Source organism: Prinia subflava, chromosome 17 (assembly GCF_021018805.1).
Source record: "Prinia subflava isolate CZ2003 ecotype Zambia chromosome 17, Cam_Psub_1.2, whole genome shotgun sequence".
Taxonomy (NCBI): Eukaryota; Metazoa; Chordata; class Aves; order Passeriformes; family Cisticolidae; genus Prinia; species Prinia subflava.
The window spans coordinates 13,325,718-13,340,042 of record NC_086263.1 but is presented as its reverse complement, the minus strand read 5'-3'; the positions used below and the strand labels follow the sequence as shown (position 1 = coordinate 13,340,042).

The 14,325-nt window shown below is 48.7% G+C and overlaps 1 protein-coding gene across 6 annotated transcripts in view; it reads left to right on the top strand.

Moving 5' to 3' along the window:
- Positions 1 to 469: 469 nt before the first annotated feature.
- Positions 470 to 14,325, top strand: part of RNF216 (ring finger protein 216) — a 76,952-nt gene continuing 63,096 nt past the window's right edge. Inside the window, exons 1-2 of one of the 6 annotated variants that reach the window (XM_063414519.1) lie at positions 471 to 662; positions 1,359 to 1,428. The gene's annotated coding sequence lies outside the window, so the exon portion shown is untranslated. Of the gene's footprint in view, positions 663 to 1,311; positions 1,429 to 8,849; positions 8,974 to 14,325 lie in introns of those variants that run through there. The other 5 variants (XM_063414514.1, XM_063414516.1, XM_063414517.1 and 2 more) reach the window with 5 other exon arrangements.

The window sequence follows — 14,325 nt, the reverse complement described above, 5'->3', positions numbered from 1 at the left end:
ATTTCCGCTTTCCTTTTGGTGCTCAGAGACTGTAGTCTGCTCCAGTGGATGGGCTGTGCTGTAGAGGGACTGCTCCAGGACTTCTCCACGACGTGAACCTCTTGTAAACGCAATTAAAATGTTCCCATTTCTCTTGGGAACTCAATGAGTCGGCTGCCTCCTTTCCTGGCAGCTTGGTAAGTCCCTTTAATCCCTCAAATTCAATTTCCTACTCTTCCTGGAGGACGTTTGCAGCTACAAACGCGGTGTCCTGTCACTCCGCGAGGGCTGAGGGGGACAGGGCGGGATCCGTGCGGGGCCCCGCCATTGCTGAGGGCCCCAAACAGCCCCGGCCACGCCCCCCGGGCCCCGCCCCGAACACACGTGCAGCCCTGGCCACGCCCCCTCCCCACGGGAACACCGCCCGCCCGGCAGGGGGCGTGGCGCGGCGCTGCCCGGCCGCCCCCTCTCTCTATGGTAGATTCGCCGGGCCCGGCCCGCCCGCACAGCCCGTCCCTCCGCGCCGCTCTGTATCTCCCTCGCCGTCTCTCTATGGTGCGGGGCGGCGCGGTCACGTGGCGCGGGCCGGGCGGAAGCGGCGGGAGCGGCGGTTAAATGAAGCGGGGCCGGAGGGGCGGCGGGGCCGGTGAGTGCCGGGGTGACCCTTCCGTCCCGTGGAGCCGGTGAGTGCCGGGACAGCCCTGCCGCCCGACGGACAGAGGGGCCGCCTCGGGGCGTTCCTGGGCCTCGCCGGACCCCTGGCTGCGGGGTCGGGCGCTGCTCCCGGCTGGGGCCTGTCCTCAGGGACGGGTCGTTCCGCCCCCCCACCCACCCCCCCACTCGCGTCCCCTCAGGGCTCGGTGTCCGTTTCGTCCGTTCCTCTTCCCTCGCGTCCGTTCAGGGCCGGTCCTTCCTCTCTCTTCCCGTCAGGGACGGGTCGTTCCCCCCCAGCGCTTCCCTTCAGGGACGGGTCTCCCGCGTCGTGGTCCCCGTGTTCGTCCTCCCGTACCCCTCCACTTTCATTTAGGGCCGAGTCCTTCCTCGTCGCTTTCTCTCAGGATAGGGGACACCCCCTCCCCCTCCAGCTCCCCTCAGGACTGGGTCCTTCCCTCCGGCCCTCAGGGCCGGTCCGTTCTCCCCCTTCCCGAGGGTCCCTTCCCCTCCGTGCAGCACCCCTGTGCCCCCCGCAGCCCCGAGGGACAGCCGGGGACAGCGTTGCTCTCCGGGAGCTCCTTACGGCTGTCCCGGTACCCCGGGCCGGGGGTCGGGGATAACCCAGCGCCGGAGCTCGTGGGGAGAGGAGGGTAAGAGATCGTTCTCTCCTGACCCCAGTTCAGTGTGGGAGCACTCGGTGCCATTGGGACATCTCGACATTTCAGGCATCTGCTGTGGGAGCTGCTGCAGGAAAGAAACCCCAAACACAGCTGTCCTCGGAGCTGAGGGATCAGTGTAAGAGATACTCCTCTTCCTCCTCCTCTTTCCTTTCTCTGTTGATCCAAGTGCCAGCCCGGCTTGGTAGACAGAGTACAGCCTGGAAGTGTCAATGTACTCTGCATTTATTATGTAATGAGTTTTTCTGCCCCTGGAGCTGACCTTGTTCCCCCAGATGTGGCTGGAGGCAGGTTGGGATCCCACCGAGGTCATCTGAGGCTGAAGAGCTGTGGGCAGCTCCAGCGTGTGTGTGAAGAGAGAAGTGTGAGCTCGCCCGGGGCAGTGCTTTGGGGTGGGCAAAATGTAGATTGGCTTAAAGAGCCATCCCATGGATCCCCGGCTTTCCAGCTGTGCTGGCTGGAACCTGGGTGGATAACAGCTGCTTGCACCTGCCAGCCCAGCCTGGGAGGTTTTTCCTTTCATCTCACATGTGCTTTATGACCTGGAGTGTTGTCTTTGAGTGTCCTCCAATACCTTACTTTGGAATCTTATTGATAGATACTTAGAACACTTTTCATACAAATAAGTTTAGTAGTTGATGTTTCTGTTCAGTTTCTTACGGTTTAGTCGCTGTCCTGAGACCTCTGATGCTTTGAAAGAGGAAAGCTAGTGTGGCTGCTGTGCACTTTTATTTCCACAATCCAGGCATGATGCTAAGGGACTAAAGCTTGATGTCCATGTGCTTTTCAGAGCATTCCCTCTTGTGTTTCTTTCCCTATGGAACAGCAGGCTCTTGCTTTGCCTCAGGCAGCAGTTCTAGGGGGAATCTCTCAGTGCCTTGGTGCCTGAGAGGCAGAGCCAGTCCTGGTCCTAAGACCTGTGGGCAGATCTCTGTTTCTCTGTTCTGTCTCTGTGGAGATTGATTCCTCTTTCTTAACAACCTCTACTCTCCCACTTGATGCACTTTGGAGCTGTTGCAGGTTTCCAGTGGAGCAGTGGAGGGAAAGGCAGGTGTCCCCTGTCAGGCATTTAGCCTGGCCTTTGCATGCTCAGCTAACGTGGCCTCTCCTGCTTTCAGAGAGGATGGCTTGAGGGTTTTTCCTCCACCAACCTGTTTGGAAGGTGAGGCAGGAAATCTGAGGGTCATCATTCTGCAGACCCAAATCTTGGGCAGGTTCTGGTACATCCCTGAACAGGTACAGGGCCATAGGAATGTGCAGCTCAAACCATGTCATAGAACCCATTTTGTTTAGAACTAGTAGGATTCCAGGGATAGCTTTTAATTCCAGAACTGTGGGATTCACAGCTTTAGTATGTGCTTTTAATTTCTAGGATGAATGCTGTGCAAAAATTCCACTGCCTTACATCAGGCCTTCTGCAATTGTAAACATGTTAATAGATTTCATGTGGTGTGACTGGATGTTAATAAACAATCATCTTGACAGGAGTTTGTGCCTGGAACACCAAGACTTGGGAAGGGACTCAGACAGATTTCCTGAAGATCTGTAGACATTCAGGCTGCTTGGAGATGCTGCATTGTGGTAACAGGCTTTCTTCCATCTCTTTTTCTTGCTTCCTAGGATGTTTTCCTTCTGGCTGCAGGCAGACAGGGCAGGAACAGCAGTTCCTAGAAGAACACTTGGGGCAGGTGTTCCTGGTGAGAAGGTGCAGTCTGGATTCAGCAGGGTGCTGGCAGCCTGGCCCTGGCCTGGAGTTTCAGGAGCTGCCTCGGAAGTTCAAATTCCGGGGTAGAGCAGTGCTTTGTCTGCCTGAGAATGCAGTGGGCGTTCCTGCCACCGGCGAGACTTGTGCTTTGAAATTGGACACAAATCTCTGAGAAGTCCTGTGGCAAGAATAGGTGGGGCAAACACACAACCCCGGCGGCTCTGGCGCAGCTGGAGAGGGACAGGAAGCACATCCCAGGGGCCAGGAGCTGATTAGCAACCTGCAGTAGCACAAACCCAAGTGCAAGAGATGTGGAGCCCTTCAGGTGTTGTTTAGTGCCTGCTGGAAGAAGCTCCCAGTCATTAATTTGGAATGGGTGTCTTATTTATATCTTTCTAAAGCCATTGTGAGTGGTTTACTGTGTCTTAGCGCTGGCAGTGCTGGGTGTTGGGGCTTGCCACTGGCTGCATTCTTTCTGCAACAGTCAGAACTGCACAACTAATTCCTCTCACTGGAAGTTTGGGATTGTTTTTTGGTTTTTTGCAGATGGATTTGATCTGGAGATATTTTAAGACTCCCTTTAAATTATTGAATTGGACGTCCTTGTAACTTTTTAAGGATGAGGCGTTATTGTCTCCAAAGTCTGTGTGTGCACTGAAGTGATGGTGGGGTTTCAAGCTGCTCCATGGAACTGGGATTACTCTCAGTGGGACCAGTCCCAGGGGGATAGGTGCCTTTTTAAATACAGCAGAAGGTGTCAAACACACACAGCTGCCTGGGGACAGCAGCTGTCTCCCTACTGGAGATAAGGTCATGTGTGTTCAGGCTGGGAGTTCCTGTGTTGGAAAAGGAGCTGAAGAACGGGCTGGTCAACATTACTCCAGAGTATTTTTGTTTTTAAGCAGGATAGGCAGAGAAAACAGGAAAAAGAGGTGGAAAAAAGCCACTTAGCAGTGTCCTGGTGGCTTGAATAAGTTATCCTTGCCAAAGCAGCAAGATGAGAGATAATGAGTGTCTCACTGAGCTGGGGTAATCTCGTTCTCAGCAGCCTTCATGTCACTTTTATAGAATTTCAGGTTTATTTTGGACTATCTCGGGAGTGATGTTTTTCCTCTGGGTCAGTGCTTAAGGGCTTGCAGTAGTTTCAAATTCGTGACAATCCTTGAGAAAGCTTAATTCCTGACGATAGGAAATGATATTCCTTCTGAATGACACCTCTCTCCTAATTACCAACCCTGCTGTGGTTCCCTCCCTGTGTTCATGAGGGGAGCTGTCAGTGCCTGATTAAGTGGAAAAAGCATTGGGCTTTAGGGAAAGATTTCACCATGGGGCAACTGCTACCCTGAGCCACGATGTCACCTCACAGTGCTCCTGGCCCAGGTCAGTGGGAATTTAAATTAAATGTGTGGCTTCCTCTCTGGCTTTAGGGAGCCCTATCACCGTGGAGGCCCAACCAGGAAAACAGACTGGGGACACAGATCGGGGTGCATCAACAGCAGCAGGGCAGAAGACCCTGCCCTTAGTTTATTTTTCCATTATATATCTGTGTCAAGGTGACCATGGATTGGAGAAGGGTATCGCCACCTCTCCTGTCACATTGGTCCAGGAGGCTGTCATTCAACCTCCCCTTGTCTTGGAGAAAGAATTCATAACATTGCCAATATTTACAAAACATGGTCCTGTGTTTACAATTCACCAGCGTGAGAAACTGCACATTTCTCCTTTAATATGAACGCTCAGCAAACCAGGAAAATTCATGGCAACAGAGCCTCACTCGTGTGCTGATGCTGGTGGTGCCCAGCTGCTCCCAGGGTGAGTTTTGGAGGCTGTGGTTGCCCCTCATGATATGGAGTGAAGTTGATGAGCTGAAACGAAACTGGGAGTGTTTGTGGGTGCCAGGGTGATGTGAGGTGCTTTCAGTTGGCCTCAGAGGCCAAGCGTGGTGTTGCTCACCCTCAGCCTGCTCTCCCCTCCAAGGAGGCCAAGCCACTGTGTGCATTATTCAGAGAAACGTTTGGATGGGATCTGTAGAGGCATCACGTGATCCTGCTCTGCAGTAAAAGGTGGTCAGGATCTGTGCTGGCTGGAATCTCTTTTTGGATGAATATAAGAATGAAAAATGGCCTCAAGTAAAACGTTTTGTCCAAAGCACTCTGTGCACAAGGCTCCTGTACTGCTTTATCCAGACTGACGTGCTCTCACCAAGCTGTGGGCACTGCTCCTGTTACTCCTTGAAGGAAAGCAGGCAGAGGTTGGGTTTGTGCAGCCCTTGCAAAACCAGCGTGAGGAACGGATTTCCACTTCTGCTTCCAAATCCCATCCCAAAGACACGCATTTTCGTGTGATGGAGGGGGAAGGAAAACCTCTCCCTGATACTTCTTGCAGATCATTTTTGCTTGAAGGCTGGTCTTGGAAAGAGCACTGGCCCAGGTACCCCTTGGCAAGTACAAGCTCTGTCGGGCAAACTCATCTCAGGGGGTTGGCAGAGGAAAGGGACAGCAGTGCTGACAGCTGCCTGCAGCACAGCCATGATGCTGCTGAGGACTTTCCTCCTCTCCCTGCTCTGCTGTCGAGTGCTGAAATGCAGTTAGAGGGAGATGACAGCAGCAGCATAATGGGGAGGCAGGAAAAGCAGCTCTTTCCTTCTTTCAGGAAACCAGCAGGGCAGGGCGTTTAATGCCTCCTGTGCTGCTGGGATTTCCAGGTACGGATGAGCAAGACCTGGGAGCAGTAACTTGCTAATGTAAATAGTTCTCTGGAGATTGTTAAAGCACAATCCTTTGGTAGTGGAGCAGGCTTCATTGTGTATCAACTGGGAGGTGCCCTTGGATCTGCCAGGACTAGCACAGACCAGCTCACAACGGCTGGAGCGCGCCTCTGCCTTGGACACAGTGTCTGGAGAGTGCTCCTCAGCTCAATGTGTTTGTTTATTTAGCAGTTTGTGGCTGTTTTTACTGACCCACCAACCCAGGTGGTTAAATAATCTGATATTGCAACACCCAGGAAGAGAATTTCTGTTCGCTGTGAGGACTCACCTGGTGTTGGACACGAGTGTATTGACCAAGGGTGGGCACAGGATTCACTGCCTGAAACAGTCTGTCCTTAGCAGCTGCTCTGAGTGCAGCCTGCGTAACCTCCTGGCTGTGGCCTGTGGTGGTTTTTGTAGTCCTGTGTCTGTGAAATGTTTGTTTGCCTTGGAATTAGTGGTTACCACACAGTCTTGTTAATTTACAGGACTATGGGCCTGGAGAATTCATGTGCAGCTCTTCTTTCCTTGCCTTTTACCTCATAATTCATTCATCTGTGAGCTTTAGTAGTCTCAGAAGGGATTCATGCTGAATGTGGAGCATCTCTAAATCCAGCCACCATCCAATTTCACTGTTTTCTGTTCTGATACAGTGATACTTACCTCAAATGCAGCCTCTTAGCTTTTCTACTATTTTAACTCACTCAAACTCCACAGTGGCCACTGCCACGTGACATGGATGAAGTCAGGCTGGACAACTGTCATGAGTCTGGAAGGCTGCCCTGGGTTTTCACTGGGAGTTTGCTGGGCTGGAATTGGCCACAAGGCTACACGTGGCTGTAAACAAAACTAAACCCAGTTTTACAAAGGCTGTTGCTGGCTGTCTGGAAAATCTTTTGACAAGTGATCATCTGCGGTGCTGGAGCAGTAAGGAAGTAGTTGCAGTTCTTCTGTGGCAGTGCTCCTCCTGCAGCAGTTGTTGGGTGCAAGAGGCAGCTTATTTTTTACTCTCTCCAGCAGAAATTGGTGCAAAGCATGGATTTGTTGCTCAGGTGATGGCACCTGTCTTACAAGGTTTCTGTCAGTATTTTACTCTCAGTAGGCAAGGCCATTTAAGACTTATCACTGTGAGTTTGGCCCATTGGCCCAGTCTGGCTCTATACTGGCTGTTGTATATATTTAAACCCTTAATTGATTGTGTAAAAACATCTTTCAAAGTGCCTGACCTTGCAGTAGGAGCACGTGTAGTTTGAGTGTTGGGGATAGGCTGTGGCTGTATCAGCTTAAGCTGTAGTTTAAGATCTTGCCCCTTCTTGCAGTTTATTTTACCACCTTAATTCTGTTCTCCCAATTCCACCATACTGGATGTGTGGAGGGTATCTGATCTAAATCCTACAGTTTTCCAGGGCATTTCCTTTCAAATCTGTAAGGAATGCTGGAGGAGCTCAGTGTGAGAGGAAGAAACAAGCTGTGGTATGGGAACATGACTATCCTTAACAGGTATTGAAGTGAAACCTTCTGAACATGAAGCCACAGCTTCTGGCCACTGACCTTTGGAATTGTGGCAAGTGCAGCTGCTTAATGTGGCCCTAAAGAAGGGCATGGCTGTTGTAACCAGGATATGTGACCTGGGGAGTCATTCTTTTTGGAAGTCACTCACTCTGGGATGTTTGACACCTGCAAGGGTTGGGGGCAGGCTTTTAAGTCAATAGTTCTGAAAGTGCTGTGCAGATTGACAGAGACCTTTTTTTGCCAGGGTGGGCTGCTGCAGTAAGTCAGGTTTTTTTCCCTGTGTGCCACCTCAAGGTCAAGTCTCAGCTTTTGTGTTGTCAGCAGCTTTGTGAACGAGGTGAGGTGTGCTGTGCTTGAAAGCAAAGTTTTTTGTGATAAGTTTGGGTCACATTTAAAATGATATAAAATACAAAAATACCCCATTTCCTTCCACATTTTTTTCCTGGTGGGGCATTATGCTAGTAATTTTTTCTGGAACACAGCTTCCCAAGTGCAGCTTAGGCAGTTTCCTGAGCTGGTCTGATGGGAAGCTGCCCAACATCCAGGATGCAATCAGAGCCTATCAGTTCCATGTGATTTTCAAGTCCTCTGGCTGCCACTGGAACTAAACCTGACTGTGCTTTCCAGCCCTCTTGGTTTTGGTCTATTTATCCCTCACTGCTTCTTTTCACAGCAGTTTGCTGGTTGTGTGCAGCCTGGTTTTCCCTGCTCTCAGTGTCCCTGCAAACAGAGCTGTGAGCTGAGCAGGCTGCTGGTTGTTCACCAGTGTGAGTGTCAGTGCCACTGCCTGTCCCAGCAACCTTAAATCCCTTATTTCTGTTTCCTCTCCAGTGAAAACAGTACTAAGATAAGAACCTGAGTGCTCCTGAAGATGTTCATCCAACTTGTTAAATAACTGCTTAAAAGGTTGCACTTGGATTTCTTTGTTCTGTTAAGCTCTTTAAAGTGGCATTCAGGATCCCTTAAAAAAAGAAAAGAAAAAAGGTAGGAAAACTACTGAGGATTTGGAGAGGAAATGCTCTGTCCTTTCTCCTGGAGGGATCTGTGAAGTACAAGTAACAGAGGAGTACTCTGCTCTGTATCCTGGGGCTCACAGGGCATTTCTGCTGCTCTTTTCCATGTGGCTGCTGGGTTTATGGACAAGAGAAGGCAGCTGCAGTAAATGCTGTGTGGAGCTGTGCAGGTGTGTGCAGCACCTGGGGGTTTGTGCAGTCCAGCTCTTTAAACCCACTGGTGTCTGAATCTTGGTGCTGATCAAAGCAGCCCCTGGCCTCTCCCTGGAGGGGAAAGGACATGTAAGTTCAGGGAAAAGAAACTGGAAGTAAAACTCGCTCTGGAAGCAACAGAGCTGCAAAATCAATGTGGTTTCACATGCTCTTCATTCTTCCCCACCCTTACAAAATCAGAACGTCTAAATGATGTCTGGGAAATGGGCTGTGAGCAGAGCAGGGCTGGGTTTGTGTGTAGGTCTGTAGCCAAGTGTCTGAATTGTTGCATCAACATGAAATGCCAAGCTGGCACCTGTGTTTGTGATGTGGGAGGGAGGTTTTGGATTTAGGGGATTACAGTGGATGATCTTGCACATGCCAGAAGTCTGAGGCAGTCAGAGTACTGCCCTTTACAGGAACTAACTCCAGGAGCACCTCTTTCTCCCTCAAATCCTTGGTTTTTCACTTCACTCTTAAAATGAGCTGCTCAAGGTAATGGCATTAACTCTCCTTTCCAACTAGATTTAACTGTTTTCTTCAGGACTCAGTTGGATGGCAGGGAAGGGGAATGACAGATCCAAAGGTTTCCACCTCTTGTGCAGAGTGGTTTTTTGCTAGCATCAAAACCAGGAGTCTCGTGCTGGTCAGGGAGATGGGGTGACATGGAGCCCTGTTATTTGGCAGAGGGACTGAAGGGGGTCATGGGAAGGCACTGAAGTGTCCAGAAGTTGATTTTGATGCCAATCACCAGGGAATAGCTCAGAGGAATGGGAAACTTCCGTTTGAGTTGTCTAGTTTTGGAAAATGAATGTAGCAGTTTCAAAACAGTCTTACATTTTAGTGAGTAGCTCATAGAGCAGATATTTTGCTAGGGAAATACAAGTATTTTGCAGGATTGGGAAGGAAAACTGGTGCCAATGTATGTGGCCAGCTATTAGGTGAATTAGGTAGAACTGGGTGCATTTCTTTCCTCTTGTACTTTGTGTTTCAGGTAAAAATGATGATTGGGTACTTCAAACAATTATGATTAATAATTATGATACTGCGACCTTGATGAAATGAACTGCAAGTAAGGTTGATGAGAAGTCTTGTGATGTACAGACAGCCAAGATATTGCCTGTAAATCCTGAGCAGACGTTAAAAAATGGGGAAAAATCTAGTTGGGGATTTGAAGCCAAGTAATCCCTAAATATCTGCTCTCTTGATTGCTCCTGAGTAAGCAATTTTCATTAGCCTGGAGCAGTAACAGGGAGATGTAGCCTGTGTTAATCTGTTGCCTCTCTTTTTGGAGCATCTCTTTTTGGCCACCCTCCTGACTCTGCAGTTGCCAGTGGTGAGCCTGGGAGGAAAGGGCATCACTCCCTGCAGTGCTTTTCTCCTTGGCTAAGAGAGGATGAGGAACAGGGAACTTTTGGGAGGTAACTGGAAGCTGTGATTGCTGCCAGATTCATTCCTCTTTTCCATCTTCATTCATGACCTGCCCTGGAGCTGCTGGAGCCAGTTGCAGGCTGGTGTGGTTTTGGAAATAGTAGCTGCTCTGCTGGGATTCTTTCTGAACTGTGTGTGTTGGGTGTCTTGTCTGTCAGGGGAGGTGAACATTCAGGTTGGATTTATTTGCCACAAAACATTTCTTGTATTATATTGTCTTATGTTTTGGGGTGGTGAAACCAGTTCTGTGGCTTTCTGCCCTAGAGATGTTACCTGGCTCTTTCTATTGTTCATTTCAGTTTCTGTTCCTTGATTTTTTCTCACATCTCAGGAATTGTCTTCCCCTTCTCAGAAAGTGTGTGTGTGGTAAACCAAGCCAGCTGCTAATGTGGGGAACGCTTTGGGAATACTTTATAACTCACCAGCCAGATCTGTTATTAAATGATCTTCAGGTTTGTTGTTTCTCTTCAGCACGTGCTGTGGGTCCAAAAATTGGTGGCAGAGCTGTGTGGATGCTCTTGTGATCAGTCTGGCCCTGGTCTGTGCTCCTGAGAGGAGCTTTTGGCCAATACCTGTAGGAGATTGTGCTGTTGGAAACCAGGTGGTCCTTCCTGCGAGCCACTGCCCACACACTCCTGCCTTCAGAGGCCTGGGTAAGGCTTTTGGGCTGGAATCACTGCTTTTTCCACTTTTCTCAGGCTTGGAACTGAGCAAACCTGCTGGCAGGAGCCCTGCTGCAGCCCCACGTGTTGACCTCTGGCTCTGTCCCTTTGCAGGGTGTGAGGCAGTGGCAGTAGCTGCCTTGTGCATAGCAAATAGGATTTGTTTGTGCCCAGCAGTTCTTGTTGGGCTTATGATCAGGGGATTTCTAATTTTCAGTTGGGATGATGCTGCTTAACACTATCAACCACTGTCAAACTCCCCCTGCTTTTGCTCAGAGCCTGTTACAAGGAGCAGCCCCCAGCAAATCGTGAACTCTTTGAAATGTTTCAGTGAAGTGCTTGACAGTAAGTCAGGCTGGTATATTTCCCTTCTGCTTTTTTGTTGTGTTTTTTTTAAGGACTGAATTTTTAGCTTTTCATTTTGGTGGTTGTCATAAGCCCTGCATTATTTAAGTAGCTTGTTTTAGCAGCTTGAAATGAGCCAGAAATTCACCTTGCTCGCAGGCTACCAGCAGACACGTTTGCTGCCTGCAGGCACAAAGTAGGAGTTGATGCTCTTCTGTCAGTGTAGGTGAGCAACAGTGGTGTTCTGTATGGGGGAGAGGCTAAAACACAGTGATTTGATGTTGCTGACATCTCTTTCAAGTTGCTCTTTTTTTTCCCTCCCCCCTGTTCGTTTGGGATCTCAGTTCCTACCTCCCCTGCTTTCAGTCTAGTCCTGTTGCCTTGAGCTGGAGCCAGACGAGCACTTTGAGTCTAGTCCCATCTTGGATATGTGGGAGTTCAAGATTTCAAATGCTGTAAGTGGGGGGAAAAAATTACATTACACTGTGTTGAGAAGGGGGGGAGTATCCCCTTGACTGTCAGTTTAAATTCCAGCACCATCTGAAGATGCTCATCACAGCACAAATGTGGGGTGGAGGGAGCAGATTTGAGTTCTGCTCCAGTTACTGCAGTCCAGAAACGCCTTCAAATATCAGGAGATTAAATATATGCACAGCACCGATGGTGGCTATTTTTAGGTTAAGCTAAAAATATGTCATGTGGTCTTTAAAAGGATTTTGAATGGGTTTTGGAAATCCTTGTGTAAGCGTTCTGTGTGCTCCTGAGACCTGTTTCACCTCGTAGCAGCTGATCCCTTACCTCATAGTAGTGGTTGGGAGCAGTGGTTTTGTGGATGATATTTTTGCATGTTTGAAGAGCTTGTCCGGGAAGTCCCTGTGACCTCAGCTGTCAGTCTGAGGTCCTGTCAGTTCAGAGAACTGTTAAACCCAAGTCCCTGGTGGGCTCTGGTTTTCCTGGTAGCTGTTCTGTTAATGCATTCTTCTCCTCTCAATTCGCTGTAGGAAAAGCCATAATAGGGAGGATTTTATTGTGTGCACAGTGAAACAACTTGGGTGTGCTGTGTCAGAGGGTGGTGAGGCACTGCCCAGGCTCCCCAGGGAATGGGCACGGCCCCAAGGCTGCCACAGCTCCAGAAGCATTTGGACAACGCTCTCAGGCACGGGGTGGGATTATTGGGATGTCCTGTGCAGGGCCAGGAGCTGGACTCTGATCCTTGTGGGTCCCTTCCAAGTCAGGATGTTCTGTGGCTGAGCTATGAGTACGTGGAGTAATATAGAGATGAAATCGGGTGGGACCACATCTTCAGCATGGTGGGTCCCCACTGCACAGTCAGTGAGTGTCAGAGAAGTCATGATGAGAATTTTGTGTCACCTGGATACTGCTACAGGGATTCAAGTCCTAATCCAGTTTGATGGGCTGTAGTGCAGGTGGGAGCCTTTTAAGAAAAGAAGAAAAAGTAAAAAGCTTGGAAAGTGTTTATTGACACTTTGCTGTTAAAACAGCTCTAATTTCCTGTCCTTGACTGTGTTGCAGAAAAGCTGATGGGCATGTTAGAGCCTGCTTATAGGTAGCTTTATTCTTTGCCTATAAATAGGCACTGAAATCACTGAGGTAGTGTAGAAGAGCTTCTTTCCATCTGTCTTCCTTGCTTTTTTATTATTGTTTATGTAGGGCAAGACCCCAGGGTGGCTTTGATCTTGTTACTTCACATTCTTGGTGGCCTGGTGCTATAAACATGAATAAACTTCTTATTCACGCCACTAGATGGAACTGGCCCATGCTTATGGATATTTGTTTAAACTCCAGCTCTGTATTGAGTATTGACAAAATGAATTGCTAGCTCTTGGTGGAATCTTGGCTTTTACCCTCAAAGCAGGGCTTTATAAGCTGCTTGGGGTTTTATTCAGTCTGTTTTGAAGTAGGAAGAATTGCCAGTTCTTTCCAGCCTTGGCTTTTTTTGTTGTTGCCTTGACTGTGTATTACAGTTAATGCTATTTATTATATTCCTGCTTTTAAACCACTGAGTCTTTTGGTGATGTGTGCACACTTTCTTGTATGGAAGTGCAGATGGTTTTCTATCCCAAATTTAATTTCAGATTATTCCCTGTACCCCTTTCTCTCTGCTGAAGGTTTAAGTGTGCAAGTTCTTCTCTACCGGAACCAGAGTGACCTGAGAAAATACAACCTTAGTCTTGTGGCTTGTACATCATTCTTGGATCTGAACAGCTGGGGTTTAGCCAGCACTGGACAAAGCATCATTTGAGCTATTTGGGAGAAGATTTTTTTTTAATATTATTTTTCTTTTTCTTTTTTTCTTTTTTTTTTTGATGGCTGTGCTGAGCATTTACGATGTCACCCTACTGTGAAGTAGCCAGCCCTGGAGGGGAGAAATATCCAACCACTCAGCTTTGCTTGGAACAGATCTGAGCAGACACCTGTCCTGCCTGTCTGCACCACTTGATGCTGCAAGGGCTGATTTGTGGCTCTCACAAATGTCCTTGTTCCTCCCCAGCCAGTCTCAGAGCAATCCTTTGCTGTGTTTGCTTGGCAACCTTGGCCACGCTGGGCTTATCCCTGCCTCTGTTTCCCCACCTTTTAAATGGCAAGAGACAAATTGATTTTGTTTGCTGAAGGAGTCAGCTAAGGATGGAAAAGTGCTGTGCAGGGCTAGGTGATTGCTATTCACAAGTACCAGGGAAAATACAACTGTAATAATGTGGATGTGACCTTTTAGAAAGGCCAGAGTTTGCACAACAAGTTTGCACTTACAATCACCCAGCTCCTGAGCTGCAGCTCCAGCACCTGCCTGTGATGGTGGAACAGTACTTCCGTGCCATTCTGCCAAATAAAGATTTATTTCTCTTTATAAGGCAAAAGATGAAGAATCTAGAGGAAACACTCCCAAAATCTTGCTTTTCAGGTGTTTTCAAAGCACCAGTATGTCCATAATAATCTCAGAGCTGATTACTGGAATTTGGATGTGCTACTGTGGTATCAGGGCTCAAACACAGGGGTAGTTGCATGTTTGTGGTAATGCTGGTTAGAAGAGGCCTCTTCCTGTTCCCTCACCCAATTTCCCACTCAAAACTGGACCATCACCAGATCAGGAATCAGGTGAATGTGGCTGTTTGTAGACAAGCCTTGAAATCTTATGCTGGAGGTGCTCTCTGAAGAAGGTTCCCTCAGGCTCTAAGCCCAGGCTCTTGGGCTTTTTTAAGTGCTAAATTATACATTTTCATTTTTTTTTATTATTGTATCTTGTGCATCTGAATTCATTTCTTCATTTAACTGTCCTAGCTGCAAATCCTGTTCCCTGCAGAGGAAGTTAAGTAGAATTACTGAGGGGGAATTTATATTGCTCTTGTGTACTAGCAAACAGGATTTTATAGCAGACCCACCATTTTCTTCT